At 42.1% G+C, this 17,863-nt stretch overlaps 1 non-coding gene across 1 annotated transcript; it reads left to right on the forward strand.

Moving 5' to 3' along the window:
• Window positions 1–342: 342 nt before the first annotated feature.
• LOC130041106 (small nucleolar RNA SNORA2/SNORA34 family) lies at window positions 343–478 on the forward strand. Its single transcript, XR_008795054.1, has one exon. It is a non-coding gene; the product is annotated as a small nucleolar RNA SNORA2/SNORA34 family (small nucleolar RNA).
• The last annotated feature ends 17,385 nt before the right edge of the window (window positions 479–17,863 follow it).

A 17,863-nucleotide genomic window follows, 5' to 3' on the forward strand; every position in this document is an offset into this window, starting at 1 on the left:
CTCCCTGTTCCCTCTCCACAGCATCCTTTCCTATGGAAACTGAATGTTTATCACTTGCTTTTTAAAATTTATTTTAGGCACTGTGATTTATAATACACTAATGGTAGGGTTTCATGCTGTGTGTGTGTATGTATATCCTTGGGACCAGAGAGATAATACAGTGACAGCCCTGGATTTGATCTGCACATGACAGACTCAGATTTGATCCCTGGCACCCCGTATGGTCCCCCAGGCCTGCTGGGAGTGATCCCTGAGTGCAGAGCGAGTAGTAAACACTGAGCAATTCCAGGTATGGCCCCAAAGATATGTTCTTGAAATGTTACCTACAAGAAGTTGAATTAAATGGCTCTAACTGAAGATCAATAGTTACACTCTAGCTGTTGATTTCAAACAAGGGCCCAAAGAACTGTCTTCCTGTCATCTGTTAGCTGTTCTGGAACCTCACCAAGAACGGCTATTTCATTTGGAAGAAACAACCCATACCTTCTCCCATTGGGAAAACCTCATGAATGACTTCTAGCTAAAGGAACCAAATTAAAATTTTTTAAAGTACACCCAAAAAAAAAGAAGAAAGAAAGAAATTCAATTAAGTTAACCCCTCTCTCCAGAAGCTTAAGAGGCTAGAGGCTATTTGGTAATTTCTGTCATTAACAGGTCACTTTAGCTGAAACAAGAATTCATTATTTATTTCTCCATTAGTATGAAGGGGTTATTGGTATGGCTCGCGGGGTACAGATGGCTGAGTTATTTGTATCTAGGTAGTTAGGGACACAGGGAGGAAAGAGATTAAAAACTATAACATAACCTCTTGGAGGCTCAAAATTAGGCAATTTGCTGTTGGTTTGATTGTAGAAAAGACAAGGAGATGCTCAAAACAGAAGCCTGCAGGAGGATAGAGAAGATGAACTAGATTGCCATCTCTTTGAGCAAAGGTGGGAAGGCTATAGTTTGGGTTTTGTGAATGGCAAAGCCAGTACCCTCTCTGTACATAACCCCACACATAGGCATTCCACCCAGCTTTTTTTCAAACTGGGCCAGCTCCAAGTCTCTTTCTTTAGAAAAGAAGCAAATATCACTTCAGGAAATTAATTGTCAGTTCTCTCCCTATTACCTGTATCCATAAAACAAACGAAAAATTTAATAAATCAACCACATAAAAATTAAAATGTCTTTATGGAAGAAAATTCCACACAGTCAAGAGATAAACGATAAACTGGTAGACAATATTCGCAACACGTACAACAAAGATAATTTCCTTAGTTTTACAAAGAATTCATATGAATCAGTGAGAATAAATATGAACAAGTCAACCGAAAATGTGCAAAGGATATGAAAGGCAACTCGCACAAAAAGAACATAAACAACCAATAAATATATGAAAAGATGTTATTGTTCAAATGAAAGACATGAAATTCTAAACAATGAGATGTCATTTTCTACCTATCAGATTTGCAAAAATTAAAAATCTTTGATAATGCTCAATGTCAAGTGAATGAGGAAAATATGCATCTCATTCACAGTCAACGAACATATTACTGGATATTCATAGTTATATTTTAGTTCCACATTTTGGTAACATCAGTCAGAGTTGTAAATGCTTATGTCCTATGACCTGTGTCAAGAGTTCAGTCGCTCATGTGTTCACAAAAGTATGCCAGATTAGAGACGCAAGAATATTATCTGGAGTATTACTTGTAAAAATGAAAGATGGGGAGGACTATTGGTAAGAGTCGCCTATTCCAATGACAGTAATTCATTTGGGATAGTATTATACAGCCATTAAAAAGAATGGCTAAATTATTTCCCAACTAGTAAAGGAGAAGAACACAGTGTAGAAACTATTCATGGAGCAGTCTTGTTTGTGTGAATAAAAAGTAACGTTCGTGCTAGTGAATGATAAAGCATTCAAGAGTATGCAAAATGGGAATGAAGATAGCCAAGGATAAGGAAAGTAATTTTAATGTTATTCCTCTTTGCATACACTTTCATTATATTTGTGCGTTTAAAAACATATCTTGCTTTTCTTTTTTATAAATGTTTGCAGAGATCCCTCTGTTAGTAACCTATATGTGTACTTGTGTTTCATATGAATCTGAACTGTGTTTGGAGTAGTGTCCACAGGTGTCCCCGTGTGAGACAAAGTCGTGTGGTTGTGTGAGGCTACTTTATGACGTCATATAGTATTCTGGGGAAAGGCTCGGGAAGCTGAGACACTCCATGAGTCAAGTGAAAAAGGCAGTTAGTAGGGAAACTTCTTAGTTACAGGTTGGAAGGATCTGGACAAACTTGGATCCCAAGATTATGTGCCTTCTCTCCAGTCCCTCAGCCTGTGGTCATTCCACCTTAACATCTGAAATAGGGTTGTGGTTTGTGGTCAAAGTTAAACATGCCATCAATTATTAATGAAAACAGGGTTTTAGAAGTGTTTGTTGCTGAGCGTCATCCCCAAGACTAAGTGGCCAGTTCTTAGACTTTACATACATTCTGTGACTTACCTTTCGAGCAGCAGTGCCGGCCCGTGACAAGATGAAAGTCTTATTTTTGTGCCTCAAAATGACTTTTTTTTTATTAAAACACCATCCATTGGGTCCTCCCCACCTTTCCTGCCATCCTCAACTGCTCTTTCCCTCTAGTAAGTCCAGTTCTGTTGTCAAAGTCTACTGGTTAGTTAAAATTTGTTTGATCTTCTCATCTGCTATTTTTTCTTGTATTCCACACATAGCTCAAATTGTTGATATTTGTCTTTTTCTTCTGACTCTCTTTCACTTCTCATAAGCCTTTCCAGTTCCCTCTATTTCCCTCAAAATGGCAAAACTTCATTATTTTTCATAGTGAATAAAATTCCATGATGATTAAAATCACATCTTCTTTATACATTCATTTCTCAGTGGGCACAAAAATTGTTCTCTTATCTTACCTATCATGAGTAATTCTGTAGGAGCAAACATTGTAGTTTACTTAACTTTTCAGGTTCACATTTTCTTTTCTTTAGATAGATATTCAGGAGTGAGGTTGCTGTTACATATGGCAGTTATATTTTTAGTTTTACTCTTAGGAAATTCTCTACTGTTTTTACAAACATAGCAATTTATATTCCTTCCATCAATGTAGGAGAGCTCCTTTACCTCCACACCCTCACTAGAACTGGTTTCTAGGAAGGAAGTCTTGTAAGATGATTGCATTTGAAAGTAGATTAATGGTATATGGCATTAGAGAAAGCCAACCTTCAAGTCAAAGATTCATATCTACTGTCTTAGGGCTAAAGTGTTTGCCCCCCTCAAAAACCAGAGCATAAGAGTTTCAAATGAACTCTTTCCCCCCCCAAACTGTCAATTCTTATATACTGTGGAAATACAAATCACCGTTCTTGCAATTTATCAAGCATCAGAATCACATAGAAAGCATGTTAAGAGAACTTGGACCCCACCCACAGGATATCCTATTTAATAGGTCTGGGATGGGGCGTGAGATTTTGCATTTCCAGTAAATAGCTGAATAATTTTGATATTTTTGGAGAATCACTGGTTTATTAAGAGACCTCATCAATGCTTCTTTTCCATGAACAACTCTCAACGTTTATTGGATGTTCTGAGGAACTTTCCTTAAAATACTCCTAAGCAGGTGCATTCTTTTATGATTTGTGTCCCTTATACCTTTTTCCTCTTTTCCTGCCATATCCATGGTCATATTCACGTGTCATAAATTACAGATGGCAATGACAGAAACTTCTGAAAGTGTATGGGGGGAGTACAGTAATAAGGCAAAGCCAGAGTTTCCTTTTCTTTTTTCTTGTTTTTATTCCCATCTTTTTGGGTCACACCCGGCAATGCTCAGGGTTAACTCCTGGCTCTGCACGCAGGAATTACTCCTGGCTGTGCTTGGCTATGGGATGCCGGGGATCAAATCCTGGTCTGCCACATGCAAGACAAATGCCCTACCCGCTGTACTATCACTCCGTCCCCAGAGTCCTCTTTTTATACATAGTATGAGGACTGAGAACACTCATGTGTTAAGTTTTGAATTTTCTACTTGTAAGACAAAAGAAGATGAATCTCCTACAGGGGTTGGAGGGTGCCAGCAGCACACAGCAGGAGGGAACTTTGGTCTCTGAATCTGCCCTGTGGCTGCCTAGGGAGATGGGGGCCACAGAGCATCTATGGCTTCACTCCCAGGAGGGAGATTTTGGCAAGAATAGAGGGCATGCGTCCAGAATGTTTGTTTTTAGAAATTCTCTCGCTGAGACTGGCGCCCTGCAGAGCCCGATGGCTCTTCCCTTTTCATCCTCGCACTCCCAGGGCCTGTCTCTTATCTCCTTAGAGGGGAGGCTTCATGGCCCGGTCAGGGTGGGAGAGTCAGGGTGCAGCATCTGCAGCAGGTTCTAGCCACATCACTGGGGTTATCCTCAAAGGCACCGTGGACCTGGAGAAATGGATGCAGGGTTGCTCTTTTGTTGGAAGATTGTAGGTCCTCTCTTTCACTCTGCATGTTTCTAGTGGGAACTATAAGGAGGGTGCAAGTAAGAGAAGAAAGAAAGGACTATAGATCCCAAACGCCCTTTTGTAATAAGTATTTTTCGCACATTTTGGTAATTTTGAAGTGAAATTCAAAATTATGTATTATGAAATACATATTTAAAAATTTAAAAAGCCCTACCCACAATAGAAAAATGAAAAATGATTTACAGTAAAATGTAAAATAACGTACTTGGTGTGGAAATCTCAGACTTGTCTGTTCTAGAAGTATGTTATGATTACCTCCAACACCTATTTTCTGTTATCCGTTATATATAACCTACCACTCTAAGATGAGCAGTTGGAAGCCATAATAATTGGCTATTATTCAGACTTTTATGGATTAAGTGGAAGCAGCTCTGCATCACATGATGTTGAGGCACTCGGGAGCCAGGTGGTCAGCAGGAAGGAACTCTGTCTCTCCTCTCGGTCGACCTCCACCATTGGAAATCCAATGACTGCTTGGATTTCCTCACAGCATGTCTCCTAGATTTTCAAAAAGAAGTTCTGAAATAACCGGAGCAGAAGCTGTAGATTAGGAGCTGCACTGGGTCATTTCTACAGTTATCTGGTGGATGAAACAAAAACCATGAGGCCAGATTCAAAGAAGGCAAAATATACCACATTTTAGCAATGAGTTGCAAGAATTTATAGTCATTTTATTCCATCACCACCTACTTTATGCCAGGTATAGCAACTAGGTTCCCAGGGACCTTAATGATGAGTTAAATGAGACTTAATCCTTGCTTTCCCAAGTTTATTGTCTCACTGCAGAAGAAATAAATTGACCATAGTAACATGTTTATAAAATAGAAGGGGCCATGAAGGGAGGTGCTTGGTGCTCTATGATCATAAAACTGTAAGAGTCATAACCAACAGATTCAGACAGGACGGACTTACCGATTAACAGGATTAACAGTTGCATTGAAATCAGAATAATCAGAGTTGTAGATGCACCTAATATGCTAATATCACCTCCCCTCCAGCTAATATTTTTTGAATGAATGAATGAATGAATGATGGACATCTGCAAAAACTTGATGGCAGCCCCTGTAGCTTGTGGTCCGTGCAGCTAGAGAGCAGAGACTGAGGACTGGGGAATGAGAGAAGACTGGAGTAAGACATGCTGCTGTAGACCTTTCTGAGGATTTGTTCCTCAACCAGCCACAGAGCGATGGTTTTGAGCCAGGGTGAGTTGCCCCAGTGGGAGCTGCCCTTGGAGAATGTCGTCCTTACTGTACTCTGGTACAAAGCCAGTGCTGGGGGCTAGGTGAGAGGATGATCAGGGTGCTGTGCAGTAGTCCAGACAGTTGGTGGCAGTGCTGTAACCAAAACGTTGAGCTTAAGGAAACTCAGGAGTTGTATCAAGACCCTGGGAAGTAAACAACTCTGGATTGGGGGCTGTTTCCTCTGGTAACAGCTCCCACCACCACGGACGCCTGTGACATGCACAGGGAGTCTGGACCAACCTAGGGGCCCCGAGTCCTTGAAGGCAATCAGGAGGGTCTCAAGGACGGTCTCCGGCAGCCCAACAACCTGCTCGCACCATTCAGAACCGCAGTTCACGCCTGGCCAGTCTTCTCCTGCCTCGGGCTTGGAAGGGATATTGATTTTTGCAGCTGAGAATGTAATCTGGGCACTTGCTTTCAAGTCTTTCCATTGTGCTGCCCTCACTCTGGGGACAAGCAGGACCCTGGTTTGCAGAGCAGTGATGGTGAGCAGTGTGAAGTGTGAAAGAGAAAGCTCTTCCTGGCTCTTGCGTTTGCCCTTCCGAGGTGGTGCCCAGGTCCCTGTCTGCTCCTTTGGACTCAAGAGCCACAGAAAAAAAGTTCCATTTGGGGTCCTCATCAGAGGCACGTGGGAGTTTTGTTTTTATCATCTTTAATTTAATTTAAAATAAGTATACTATCACGAATCCACTGTAAGTTTCAATAATGATCAGTTCAAGGCTGATCGGGTTTCATCTATATCCCCAGACACTCCTAGACAACCTATAATTTCATCTATAAATTATCAAAGGGGCCTCTAAAATCTTGGTTTTCAACCACTGATTCCCACACGGTTTGGTATTAGTCTGCTAGCACGAAAGGCTGAATACTTGTGCTCTGAAGGAGAGAAGCTCTATTAAAACACGAAACCAATGATCACACTTTAACATTAATAATAGTAAGTGCCACAATTTGTAATTATGATATATGCTATGAAGCATTCTGTTATTAGTTATCAAATAATTAATAGATGTTTGCGTAGTTTTCCCTAATTGTCTTTGTTTCTGTCCTTGACATCATTGTTGTTTTATTCCATCATTTGAATCAGAATCCAAATCAGGTCCATTCATTGTCACTGATTCCTGTGCTTCATAGGGCCCTTGCAGTCTATAGGTTCTCCCTCAACTCAACTCTTAATTTTTTCCCTTTGTAATCTTTTTGTTAAAAAAAAGAATTGGGTGGGCAGTCCGGAAGTGTTTCACACACCTTGAGCTTGCTGATGACATCTCTTTGTGACATTTAGCACATTTTCCTTGTCACTATCCCATTGGTAGTTAATGGTTTAGAAGACGTTATAATATGTGCTGGATTTTATGCATCTTCCTTTGATTCTGGTCATTCTCCATGAATGTTTCACAGTGAAACTTAAAAGCGGTGGTGACAACTTGAGAATCCTTGAATTGTCTCAAGGAGTGGCAATATTAATACTGACCAGGGCCTGAGAGCCTTCAGCAGTTCTTTTTTTGGGGGGTGGGGGGAGTTAGTGGAATGGCACTGGGCCACACCCACACACACAGTGATGCTCAGGGTTTACTCCTGGCTCTCTACTCAGGAATTACTCTGGCAGTGCTCAGGGGACCATATGGGATTTTTAGGAATCCAACCCAGGTTGGCCACTTGCAAGGCCAACACCTAAATTGCTATACTGTGTTCTCACTCTGGCCTCGAACCTTTAGTGGTTCTTCACTCTTAGGGACAGAAATAGAGACTAGAGAGACTAAATGATTTTCCCAAACCACAAACCAGGCTGGTGAAAGTCCTCTGGTGATGCCCCAAGTCCATTTATTTTTTAAGGTATCTTTCTTCAAAGCAAAATTTATCCTTTGTGGTTGGTAGAAGTTTTTCTGCACATTCCTGCATTCTCTCTGAAAGAAGAGAAACTGGGTGAGAGATGGGTCAGGGAAACTATGCCTTGAAGAAGAGTTTCTTCCCTCCCTTGTTATGTAAACACAGCAACAAGGACTGGGGCTGATCTCTATCATGGAGCAAGCCAGGGTTCCTGAATCCATCCAGTGTGGGGATTGTGCCCTGATAAGGGAGTTCAAAGAAGTCCCTTACCCCCAGGGGGGACTTTAAAACAATTAAACCAACTTTAAGACTGTTTAAAAACCAAACATTTCCATAGAAAATGTGTCAATGCTAAAATTAATAAAGCACTTTAATGGCATTAACTTATTTTCATTATGAACCTTGGAGATGCTTAATTTGTAAACTGCTGCTTTGTAGATGAGGAAGTTCAGAAAGAAGGCTTTATTTTCACCACTTTGTAGAGCTGGAGAACAGAAGCTAGATTTGCTTCAGGCCTATGACTCACCTTCACCATCTTAATCATAGAGACATGGTGCATTTGATTCTTGACTCCCTTTTGAACTCATTTGGTGACGAAGAGAAGGAAAAAACAGTATTTCGGAACAAATTTCAGTCTTTCAATATTTAATTCATTTACCCTGCTGTTCATTCCTTTGTTGTTGCTTTGTTTACTAAAGTGTTTTAAGAATTTGGACACTCAAGTCAGGCTTTAGTTTGAATCTTGGCTCTCCCACTTACTCGCTGAGCAGGTAACTTACCTTCTCTGGGACTCACTGTTCCTGTCAGCAGAGTGGGGCTTGGAGTATCTCCCACCTGGGTCATTTTAAGATTCACGTGTGTTCATTTGAGAAAGTGTTCAGAACATTGCCTTATATCCGTCAGAGATGTTACTGCTGCAGAGGACAGCGTCTGGTGACCTGGTAGAGGGGAGAAGGGGGGAATCCAGAGTTGTAGGTTCTGGTTTGGTTGTCAGGGGACAGACACGCCAGTTAGTTATCTGCAAATCTTGACCATCATTTAGAGGGCAGAGAGTGGGCTTTCACCCTTGTCCTTCTGTCTCCAGGTTTCTACTTTTTGGGGGGTTTACTCTCTGTCCTCATCACACATATGAAATCTGATTTCAGCAGCTCAACCATCTTGATAGCTGGAAGCTCATTGAAAAGATGATTTTTGGTTTTGGCTTTGGTCTTGTTTTGTTTGGGGGCCACACTTGGCAGTGCTCAGGGGTTTCTCCTGGCTCTGCTCTCAAGAATTACTCCTGGCAAGCTCAGGGGAACCATGTGGGAACCATAAGGCATCAAACCCAGTGAGTTGCATGCAAGACAAATGCCCTACCCATTGTATTATTGGTCCAAAAAGATGATTTGTATTTCACCCATAACAGTCAGGAAAGGGAGGCTGATTCCTGTTTATCTCAAAGTGTGATCCTCAGACCACCCACCTCGGAACCCCCTGGGCAGCTGTTAGGAATACAGATGTCTGGTTGGCCCTCAGCCCAGAACTTCAAATCAGGTTTCTATCATTGGTGCCTGGATAACCACCCATTTGAGAAGAATGCCAGGCGCTTTTTTTGTGGCACTCTCTTCATTTGAGAATCATCGCAGAGGAGAGAAAAGGTTAGAGACTTTGACCCAGATAAACTAAGTTCTTCATGTGCACCAGAGTCAGTTGAAGAGCTTGTAAAGGTGGGGATTCAGGGGTTGGAGGTATGATTCAGGGTGTGAAGTCCAAGAATTATATTTCAGGTGCTCTGCACCGTAGACCACATTTTGACTAGCAGGGCTTCCTGGCTCCATTCAAAAGTTGCATGACCTTGGGGAAAGGTCCCAGGAGCTTTCATATGATGGAAGACAAGCAGTGCCTGCATCATGGAATTGCTAGTTGAATTAAATAAGGGTGATGATGAGTTGCCTGCCACTACAGACTGTTAGAAAAGATATGCTGAATGTTTTACTTCCACAAAAGCCCCATCGCTTTAGACTGGGAAGCTGGGAATGTGCATTTTTAATAGGTAGGGCAATTGATAAAGTTGTCCTTGTCTGTCATGGAAAGGAACACTCCCCTACCTAATTCGGGTCATTTAAATTGCATAGGCTCCTGGCTTGAAAATATTTGACTCAGGAAGCAATCCAGTGATACCTTCAATAAAAAATAGTTGCTCCCTGAGCAGCATGGGTAATAATGATTCTGGGGGGACACTTCCATTGCCTTCTAAGTAGACATTTACTGGACAGTCTCTGCTTCTCTGTGGGGTGTCAGAATGGACCCAGCTCATGAAATACCAGAGCACGACAATCTAATTTTGCTATCAAAGATAAATGGGCTGGGATGCTGATGCTGAGTCACGGGCTTGGGGCCCTTGACAGGGAGTAAGGTTCCACAGGGAGAGACACTGTTTCGACAAGAAAACATTTTCCTTTCCCGGTGGGGCCTCTGGCTGTAACCTGACCTGGATTTAGTTTCCATTTATTAAATTTGGGAAATGCAATTCAGGAAACCTTTATTAAGCATCCATCATGCCAGGCACTGTGCTAGGTACAGGAATATAAGAACAGCAAGACAGCTAACATTCCTGGGAGGGTTGGCAGCAGGTAATAAGTACATAAACTCGCAGATAAATTAGAGCCTTCTGGATTCCAGTGAGGTTTAAGAAGGAAACAAGGAAAGAAAGAGACACAATGAAGAAGGCTGGAAAGGCAGTTTTGAGGAGATGACCATCTAAATAAAATTCATAGCATGAACATGGCTTTGACCCCTGCAAGTAAGGAGGAGAGCATTCCAGGAAGAGCATATGTGAAGACGGAAGAGGTAAAGAGCTTGGTTTGTGAAATCTCTGGAAGAAAACCATCACGGCTGGGGATAGAAAGGTGAGTGTGTGTGTGTGTGTGTATGCATGTGTGTGTATTGTGCCATGTTATGGGGGTGATAAGGTAACCCCAAATGAGGTGAAGAGTTGGATAGTAATGATAAATAATTGGTTAGAGAGATAGTGCAGTGGGTAAAGCACTTGCCTTGCATGTGCCCAACCCAAGTTTGATTCCCAGCACATACGGTCCCCTGAGCACTGTTAGGAGTGATCCCTGAACCAGATGTGGTCCTAAAATAAAAGTGATTATAATTATAATAGCAGATAATACTTGAGGACTTACGATATTCCAAGTGCTTAGCCTATGGAATTCCTTTAATACAACTCACAGCTCTTACCATACACAGTTTACGAATGATGAAACTGAGGCACAGTGTGGTTAAATCAAGAAGATCTCAATTATGAACAATCCATAGTATCTGCTTGCAAAATGTGAGGTCAGAAAACTTACTGAGGGACCCCTTTCCATCATGCCTTACTTTCTCTAGGCCCCTTTCTTCCTCGTGCTGTTACTGATATCTCACCCCGCACTGTATCTCTCTAGTCCTATTCCTGTTGGCTTTACAGTGTATTAGAATGGAGAAATCGAACAGATAATAATGGTAGTGGGACCTCCTCTCCTTGCCAAACTATGTACAGCCAGATAAGTATCCCTGAAAAGTCTTCTCTTCACTTACAATGACACTTAATGCACTTTACAGTGTGGTCCTGCAGTTAGGATAAGACCCAAGAAGGACTGGGATTGCCTATCAGTGCTACCGCTCTTCATTCTTCCTTTACCCAGAGCCTAGACTGCCATTGGGTAAAAGACGTACCATTTAGGTTGTAAAATTAGATTAGGGGAGAAATCTAATGCTACAATGTACAACTGACCCTTGAGCAACATAGGTTTGACCGTGTGGGTTCCTTTACCCTAGGACTTATTTTCAGCAATATACAGTTCAGTCTGTAATCCTACATAGTGAAAAATACCAGAAAGGTACTATTTTCTTTGTGCTTTTCTTAATAATGTTTTCTTTCTCTAGCTTGCTTCAGAATATGAACACAATAGTTAATGTGTATAAATAAAAAGTGTGTTGTTAATGTTATTGTTAAAGCTTCTGGTCAGTGGAAGTGAATTAGTCTTGGGAGTTTTAGGAGTCAAAAGTGGTATGCCAGGGCATCACTGATGCAGCCCTGGTAGCTCCCACGGGACCACATTGCACTGTATTGCCATGCCTATGTTCCTAACATTGGCCTAATGTTGTTGCACTGAGCATCCCAGCAGGTGGTTCCCAGACCTCCAAACATTGCTGGGGAGACCTCCCCCAAAGGAAAAGCAGAGGTATATCCTACCACAAAAATGAGGCCGGAGCGATAGTACAGCAGGGAGAGCATTTGCCTTGCATGTGCCCAACCCGGGTTTGGGCTCTGGCATCCCATATGGTCCTCCAAGCACCACCAAGAGTAATTCCTAAGTGCAGAGCCAGGAGTAACCCCTGAGCAAATTATGACCCAAAAATCCAAAACAAAATAAAACACCCCCCCCACCAAACAAAAAAGCAGAAACAATGAAACAACCTACTGCCCAAAGGCAGGAGCCCCTATCTCTTGCACTGTCTAGGTATGAACTTTATATCCATTGTGAGGTTATCTTAGTTCCAGTGATGTTAAAATGTGAGGGGGAACAGGGCACGGATCTTTGAGAATCTAGAAAAGGGTGTGGATGTAGGGGGATTTTTTTTCCAATATCAGATGCCCGACCTGTAAAAATAGGTGTGGTGACTTTACCTCACTGTTAACTCAAGCACTTCTGGATTTGTGTGCAAAGGCATATTCAGTATACACTTAAGATAACAGGAAGGAATGAAAAGAAATGTAGAAAGCTTCAGCTTTGATGAATGAATTTTGAATTTTGCATTGGCATGTCTAGAAAGCAGCTGTTTAAATATCAACATACAGGGGCCACAGCGATAGGACAGAGGTAAGGCATTTGCTTTGCATGCAGCCAACCTGGATTTGATCCCTGTCATTCCATATGGTCCCCTGAATACCACCAGCAGTAATTCCTGCAGTAGTAACCCCTGAGCATTGCTGGATGTGATCCAAAAAAGAAAAAGAATGCAGACTTTTTATGGGGGTCAGGGGTCAGGGGTAGGCTTGCTGTTTTCACGGCTCCTTTCTCTATTCTCAGGAATCACTCCTGGCAGTTCTGGGAGACCATCTGGGGTGTGAGGTTTGAGCCCGTGTCTGCCACATGAATAACAAGTGCCCTATCCGCTGTTCTATCTCTCCAAGCCCACATGCAGACTTTTAAATTTTATTTCTCATATGTAATTTTTATGTTTTCTGACTGAGGGAAAACACTTTATTCTTCTTCATAGTTTTTGGAAGTCTTGTCAGGACTGTTCTGTTGGGAGGAATGGATGAAATGATGGTACTGAGTAACCAGTCCAGTGCGCGGCCTGAAGAAAAAGATTAGCAGCCATGATTTTCATCATTTTCACTCAGCTTTGAACCTTGATGTCTTCACTGCATACACAGAGGTCATGACTAGAGTGACCATTAATTGTCACCCAAATTGTGACAATTTAAGAGTACAGGACTGGAGCGATAGCACAGCAGTAGGGCGTTCGCCTTACAAGCGGCCAACATGGCCGACCCGAGTTCGATTCCTCCGCCCCTCTCGGAGAGCCCGGCAAGCTACCGAGAGTATTCGATATGCCAGACACAGTAACAACAAAGTCTCCAATGGAGACGTTACTGGGCCCGCTCGAGCAAATCGACGATCAACGGGAGGGCCTTTACCTTTACCTTTACCTTTACCTTTAAGAGTACAGGAAAATATTATTATTATTTAAGCAGTAACCATGAACGTAAATAGGCAAGCTAGAGTGTGTGCATCTATAAGTACAGAACTCAAATTCTGTTATTTAGGAATTTGTTGGCTAATAGAAAGCTAATAGCAAACTGGCTTCAACATTTCATGGGATTTAAATTCTCTCCAAGGCATGAAAAATAATCTACCTGTTTAAGACTTATTTTTCACTGAGACCAGAGTTTCGCATATATTAAAATATTTTGGTTTGGGGATGTGATTTCATTAAAGTAGGATTTTTCTGTGCAAAAGCTTCAGCAAGCTGTGGGAATTCCATTCTGTGTGCTGTAACAGTGAAATTTCTCTCCCATCTAGGGAAAAAAGACTTTCTTTCTAAATTACTGTGTCACCGGAGAAAAAGCCAATTAATTTCAGTTTCCACTAACATGGGATTTGTACTAAGTTGGGCACAGTTTGGGATTGATATTCCCTTTTGCCTTCAACATTGGTGGAGGAATTTGTAAAAAAAAAAATGTCTCTTCACATGTTCATGAAGAGGGAACTAGGTTCAGAATTTAGGAGTTAATTGTATAATTAAAATAATAATCAGTTTAACAATAACTCACATCCTTTAAATGCTTAGTATGTTTCAGGACTGGAGAGATAGCACAGGTGGTAGGGTGTTTGCCTTGCACGCAGTCGACCTGGCCGACCCGATTTCGATTCCTCTGCCCCTCTTGGGAGCCAGGCAAGCTACCGAGAGTATCCTGCCTGCATGGCAGAGTCTGGCAAGCTCCCCGTGGTGTATTTGATATGCCAAACACAATAACAACAAGTCTCACAATGGAGACATTACAGGGCCCCTCTTGAGCAAATTGATGAACAACGGGAAGACGGTGCAGTGCAGTGCAGTACTTTGTTTCAGCAATGGGCTAAGCTTTTCAAGTGTCATCACTGATCAAAATTTTGCCTTGGCCCTTATGAAGCTAGTACATGTGCAGGAAACTGAGACCAAGAAAGTTTTGCTTAATTTGCACGACTAAGGGGTGAGGGATGTGACTCAGATGAGCACACGATAGCATGTATCAGGCCTCCAGTTTGATGCCCAGTAAAAAAAATAAGTATTTGTGCACAGTTATTAAGAAAATTAGGTCTTGATAGTTGAGCCAGTTCTTCCAGACTTACAAAGGGCTAGGAATGAGGGCTCTAGGAAAAGATTTGGAGAGACTTTCACATTCCAAGAAGAGGAAGGAGGTCATTACTGGAGTAGAGTGTGCTGCAAGGTAAGATCTGAAAGGTAGGCAGAGAATAAAGCCACGATCGTGAGTTGCGCTTTTATCCTAGGAGCAATGCAAAGCCTTAGAAGATGTAATAACTGAAAGCCAGAGTCCAAGAATAATCCTTGGACCACAGCATAAGAAACACTGATAGTGAAATGTGGTATCTCCAGGGAACTAGGGTTACCACCTCCCTTCCTGCCTGTCCTTATCAGAGCTCTCCTGGGTAACCATCAGAGGTGCTAGTGGCCATCTCTCTCAGCCAGTCATTTTCCTGAGGTCTGCGTGGATATGTTTGAGCAAAGTGTAACAGATGGTTCCCACAGTTCCCTCCTCAACTGGTTAGAGCTTCCTACTTCTTTCAAGGACCCTGTATCCTAGACAGAAAGACCAGCTGTTTTCTCTGCTCTTTTTAAGGACTTAAGTCTTCCTCATGTTGAAGTACTTCCATAAACAAAAGCAGCGATTGCTGGATGTTCCCACAAAAGTTGTTTGTATGTCTAACTGAAAGACTTCTTGCAAAGGGTAGCCTGGTGTGTTCAGCGAATGGCATGACATTTAGCGATGGGGGTCACGAACCCTAGCAGATTTCCAGACTGCAGGGGATTGTGCTCTTAAAGATGATTTCCTAGATTTTGGGAAGTGGTCACAATCGTCCCCAACCCCTAGCTTCTGTCTCAGACTTTTGAGCCCGCGTTAGTTTTTCCTCTCTCAGCAGCTCGGGTCTCTGAATTAGGGACACGCTGCTTTATCTTCCCAGGTGGCAGCAGCCATTTTCCAGCTGCTCTTGTGCTATTGATTTTTATCTGCATTACCGCCCCCAGATGCAAGGTTATAGAGTACTCCTAGAACCTTCCAGAAAGTTTGGGTGACTCTATCCAGTCCTCTGTAAACATTATTTTCTAGGCCCAGGCCAGTCCTTCATCTTCTTCTTGGAGGATCGCCCTCTCTTCAGTGGTTATGCCTCCAGGATTTGAACCTTGTCTTCCTGGCCACGGCTGATTGGATGCAATGGGGGATTTGACTCAATATGGGCCACTCAGACCCTCAAAGTCCCGAAAGACTGAAGTGGAGATTCAGATTTGCTGGCTGTCCCCTGCTGGTCGCTAGAATCAAAGACACATCAACTCAGTGTTTGTGCTGCTGCTATTTGAAATATGTCCAATACACAATGAAATATTGTGCAAGTGTAAACTTCACATTAGATTTCAGAGACTTGATGTGAAGAAAAAAGCATCAGGATGTCTCATTTAGGATTGTTTATTTTGATGACTTGGGGAGATAACGCAAGTGGGAGAATACTTGCCTTGCATTCATGAAGCCTTGAATTCCACCCCCAGCACAAATACCTTCTCCCGTCTCCCCCTCGAGTACCACTGGGTCTGTCCCAAATGTCCTGGAGTACTGAACCATCAGGCAGAGAATCAACCAGGAGTCTCCCCCCTCTAAAGTATTTTCTTATGTTGAGTATACATGTTAAATTATATTTTAATATATTAAAATACTTTAAAAGTTGATTTTACCTATTTATATGTCTTTTGAAAAAATCTGCTAACATTTTAAAAACATTTAAAAATGTTTATATTTGTGACTTCTTGCCCTGCATTTTTAATGGAAACTGCTACTATTGCCCTTATTCCATGATCCTGGACAAAGAAAAACAAGAACAACAACAAACAAACTGACCCATAGAGAAACAAAGTTTAAGCAAAGGTAGAGAAGAGGGGAAAGGAGGAGGTATCAGGAAAGGGAAGGGAGAGAGAGAGAATAAAGAGAAGGAAGTGAAGGTGGAGAGGAAACGATGAAAAATATGAGAATGAATCAGACAGAGAAAGTAAGAGGAAGAACCTATAGAGGCTCAGGGTCAGAGCTTCTGTACAGCGTGCAGGGCGTTTGCCTTGCACATGGCCAACCCGGGTTCAATACCCGGCATTCTATATGGTCCCCCAAGCACCACCAGAAGTGAGTCTTGAGTTCAGAGCCAGGAGTAACCCCTGAGCATCGCTGGGTGTGACCCCCTCAAATAAAAACAAAAAAAGAAAAAGAACCTCCAGAGGTTCCTAGGACGGCTCAGTTCTTGGTTTTAGTACGGCCAGCATTCTAGCTTTGGATTCTAAGAGAGTCTTTTATGTTTTTTATGATAAACTTTCCCATTTTGGCTTATGTGTATTCGAGCTGATTCTGAGACACAATGATCTATAGATTGCTGAAATATTGGGTTAATGCTAGAGGTATGCATATTAAGACATAGCACAAGGGTGGCAAAAATCTGGCACATTTGCTGCCACTGCCTTCATGCTTTGTCAGACATTGTTAATCAAACCCAAGGCGTGCTCTTAGAATTATTCTCAGTGCTAGATCTCTGGCCTAGCGTTGAAATGGCTAAGACTAGAAATGGCAGATGAAGCACATCCTATTTGTTATTCTCAGGGGAAGTGGTTGAAGTAGAAATTAAAGAGACATTGCATTTTTTTTTTTTTTGGTCCACTTGAGATATCAGCTTCTTTTCTTTAAGTGAATTCACGTCCTTTTTCTTAGCTTACATTGCTTTGTCTTAAAATGGCAGTAATGGTGGTGGCTGCCTGCAGGTTTGTTGTGAGGAATTAAAATTATAACAGGATCTAAAGCCCTGGGGAAGTGTAAATGTAGATCTGAGTTGCTATTAAGGGCAGTACCCTCAGCAGTCTGGCCTCTTCAGAGTTACAGCCCTCTGCCCTCCATCTCTGCCCAGCTCAGTGACAGAGAGCACTGCCCTCAGAACCCAGGCTATGGAAACAATTCCCAGTGACTTTAGTCAGTCAATCGGTGTTGCCTCCAAAAACCAGCAGTACCCGTCAGCTTCACATCTTCAGTTGAGGAGAAAGATTACTATTTTTGCCCAAGAAAAAGTTGGCAGAGAGAAAGTACTGACAAGGCAGAATTTGGAAAATGACTCATCTGGAATTTGCTGGAGGAGTCTGAAATTGGTGGAACTTCAGCCTTTGGGAGAAAAGAAGAGGCTGCATCCTTCACTAAAGTTCTGCCCCCAAGCATCTAGGAAGTAGTTCTCAGAGATGACTGGGGCCCAGTGGAAGGGATGCATCTCTTCAGACTACTGCAGTGTTGTTGGGGGAAAGGATTGTAAACTGAGGCAAATGAAGTGTTATAAATATAATTATGGCAAGAATGCAAGAGAGTTTGTATCTGATATATTCATTCCCTCTTGCCTCACAAACAAGGCACAAAATCCTAATTTTATGTGAAATTACTTGTGAAATCCTAATTTGGGGATCTGTGAACGGGCCATTGTAGCTATGATGTATTGTTTTTCACTTTTCCCATCCCCATGGAAATAG

Source organism: Sorex fumeus, unplaced genomic scaffold (assembly GCF_029834395.1).
Source record: "Sorex fumeus unplaced genomic scaffold, SorFum_2.1 ptg000097l, whole genome shotgun sequence".
Lineage (NCBI taxonomy): Eukaryota > Metazoa > Chordata > Mammalia > Eulipotyphla > Soricidae > Sorex > Sorex fumeus.